We start from the raw sequence: 2,784 nt of genomic DNA, 5'->3' as shown, positions 1-2,784 counted from the left end.
CCCCAACATATTTATTTTTATTCAAAGAGGATAAAACATGTTCGGTAAAACCTAGCAAAAGATCATTTTAGCCTCGGAATCAAAACCTTGATTTCGAGGGGTGGTGGCGTAGTTGGCTAGGTAGTGCGTAGGTCTCATAACTTCGATTTATCCTGAGGTCAAGATTTCGAGCCTCTCATACCTCACCAAAACTTTTTTTTATTCAAACAAGATAAAACATGTCCTGTAACACCTAGCAAAAGATCATTTTCTGTCGGTTTGGGCTCGGAATCAAAACGCTGTTATTGAGGGGTGGTGGCGCAGTTGGCTAGCGCGTAGGTCTCATAGCTTCGAGTTAACCTGAGGTCGAGAGTTCGAGCCTCTCTCACCCCAACATATCTTTTTTTATTCAAAGAGGATAAAACATGTCCGGTAAAACCTAGCAAAAGAACATTTTGGCCTTGGAATCAAAACCTTGATTTCGAGGGGTGGTGGCGTAGTTGGCTAGCTAGTGCGTAGGTCTCATAGCTTCGATTTATTCTGAGGTCAAGATTTCGAGCCTCTCATACCTCACCATAATTTTTTTATTCAAACAAGATAAAACATGTCCTGTAACACCTAGCAAAAGATCATTTTGTGTCGGTTTGGGCTCGGAATCAAAACCTTGTTATTGAGGGGTGGTGGCGCAGTTGGCTAGCGCGTAGGTCTCATAGCTTCGAGTTATCCTGAGGTCGAGAGTTCGAGCCTCTCTCACCCCAACATATCTTTTTTTATTCAAAGAGGATAAAACATGTCCGGTAAAACCTAGCAAAAGAACATTTTGGCCTTGGAATCAAAACCTTGATTTCGAGGGGTGGTGGCGTAGTTGGCTAGCTAGTGCGTAGGTCTCATAGCTTCGATTTGTTCTGAGGTCAAGATTTCGAGCCTCTCATACCTCACCATAATTTTTTTTACTCAAACAAGATAAAACATGTCCTGTAAAACCTAGCAAAAGATCATTTTTTGTCGGTTTGGCCTCGTAATCTAAACCTTGTTATTGAGGGGTGGTGGCGCAGTTGGCTAGCGCGTAGGTCTCATAGCTTCGAGTTATCCTGAGGTCGAGAGTTCGAGCCTCTCTCACCCCAACATATTTATTTTTATTCAAAGAGGATAAAACATGTTCGGTAAAACCTAGCAAAAGATCATTTTAGCCTCGGAATCAAAACCTTGATTTCGAGGGGTGGTGGCGTAGTTGGCTAGCTAGTGCGTAGGTCTCATAGCTTCGATTTATCCTGAGGTCAAGATTTCGAGCCTCTCATACCTCACCAAATTTTTTTTTTATTCAAACAAGATAAAACATGTCCTGTAACACCTAGCAAAAGATCATTTTCTGTCGGTTTGGGCTCGGAATCAAAATGCTGTTATTGAGGGGTGGTGGCGCAGTTGGCTAGCGCGTAGGTCTCATAGCTTCGAGTTATGCCGAGTTCGAGCCTCCCTCACCCCCACCATATTCTATTTTATTCAAACGAGATACAACATGTCCTGTAACACCTAGCAAAAGATCATTTTGTGTCGGTTTGGGCTCGGAATCAAAACCTTGTTATTGAGGGGTGGTGGCGCAGTTGGCTAGCGCGTAGGTCTCATAGCTTCGAGTTATCCTGAGGTCGAGAGTTCGAGCCTCTCTCACCCCAACCTATTTTTTTTTATTCAAAGAGGATAAAACATGTCCGGTAAAACCTAGCAAAAGAACATTTTGGCCTCGGAATGAAAACCTTGATTTCGAGGGGTGGTGGCGTAGTTGGCTAGCTAGTGCGTAGGTCTCATAGCTTCGATTTATCCTGAGGTCAAGATTTCGAGCCTCTCATACCTCACCAAAACTTTTTTTTATTCAAACAAGATAAAACATGTCCTGTAACACCTAGCAAAAGATCATTTTCTGTCGGTTTGGGCTCGGAATCAAAACGCTGTTATTGAGGGGTGGTGGCGCAGTTGGCTAGCGCGTAGGTCTCATAGCTTCGAGTTATGCCGAGTTCGAGCCTCCCTCACCCCCACCATATTCTATTTTATTCAAACGAGATACAACATGTCCTGTAACACCTAGCAAAAGATCATTTTGTGTCAGTTTGGGCTCGGAATCAAAACCTTGTTATTGAGGGGTGGTGGCGCAGTTGGCTAGCGCGTAGGTCTCATAGCTTCGAGTTATCCTGAGGTCGAGAGTTCGAGCCTCTCTCACCCCAACCTATTTTTTTTTATTCAAAGAGGATAAAACATGTCCGGTAAAACCTAGCAAAAGAACATTTTGGCCTCGGAATTAATACCTTGATTTCGAGGGGTGGTGGCGTAGTTGGCTAGCTAGTGCGTAGGTCTCATAGCTTCGATTTGTTCTGAGGTCAAGATTTCGAGCCTCTCATACCTCACCATAATTTTTTTTACTGAAACAAGATAAAAACATGTCCTGTAAAACCTAGCAAAAGATCATTTTGTGTCGGTTTGGCCTCGGAATCAAAACGCTGTTATTGAGGGGTGGTGGCGCAGTTGGCTAGCGCGTAGGTCTCATAGCTTCGAGTTATGCCGAGTTCGAGCCTCCCTCACCCCCACCATATTCTATTTTATTCAAACGAGATACAACATGTCCTGTAACACCTAGCAAAAGATCATTTTGTGTCGGTTTGGGCTCGGAATCAAAACCTTGTTATTGTGGGGTGGTGGCGCAGTTGGCTAGCGCGTAGGTCTCATAGCTTCGAGTTATCCTGAGGTCGAGAGTTCGAGCCTCTCTCACCCCAACCTATTTTTTTTTATTCAAAGAGGACAAAACATGTCCGGTAA

General features: G+C 43.9%; 6 non-coding genes across 6 annotated transcripts; all 6 read left to right on the top strand.

Moving 5' to 3' along the window:
• The first annotated feature begins 288 nt into the window (after positions 1–288).
• TRNAM-CAU lies at positions 289–372 on the top strand. Its single transcript is given in 2 exon segments — positions 289–326; positions 337–372. It is a non-coding gene; the product is annotated as a tRNA-Met (tRNA).
• A 281-nt stretch (positions 373–653) lies between these two features.
• TRNAM-CAU lies at positions 654–737 on the top strand. The gene is given in 2 exon segments: positions 654–691; positions 702–737. It is a non-coding gene; the product is annotated as a tRNA-Met (tRNA).
• Positions 738–1,019: 282 nt separating this feature from the next.
• On the top strand, positions 1,020–1,103 carry TRNAM-CAU. Its single transcript is given in 2 exon segments — positions 1,020–1,057; positions 1,068–1,103. It is a non-coding gene; the product is annotated as a tRNA-Met (tRNA).
• A 462-nt stretch (positions 1,104–1,565) lies between these two features.
• TRNAM-CAU lies at positions 1,566–1,649 on the top strand. Its single transcript is given in 2 exon segments — positions 1,566–1,603; positions 1,614–1,649. It is a non-coding gene; the product is annotated as a tRNA-Met (tRNA).
• Positions 1,650–2,111: 462 nt separating this feature from the next.
• TRNAM-CAU lies at positions 2,112–2,195 on the top strand. The gene is given in 2 exon segments: positions 2,112–2,149; positions 2,160–2,195. It is a non-coding gene; the product is annotated as a tRNA-Met (tRNA).
• A 462-nt stretch (positions 2,196–2,657) lies between these two features.
• TRNAM-CAU lies at positions 2,658–2,741 on the top strand. Its single transcript is given in 2 exon segments — positions 2,658–2,695; positions 2,706–2,741. It is a non-coding gene; the product is annotated as a tRNA-Met (tRNA).
• The last annotated feature ends 43 nt before the right edge of the window (positions 2,742–2,784 follow it).

This window comes from Cucurbita maxima, unplaced genomic scaffold (genome assembly GCF_002738345.1).
Source record: "Cucurbita maxima cultivar Rimu unplaced genomic scaffold, Cmax_1.0 Cma_Scf02158, whole genome shotgun sequence".
NCBI lineage: Eukaryota > Viridiplantae > Streptophyta > Magnoliopsida > Cucurbitales > Cucurbitaceae > Cucurbita > Cucurbita maxima.
Note: the sequence above shows the minus strand (reverse complement) of the source record. Positions and strands in the feature narration are given on the sequence as shown.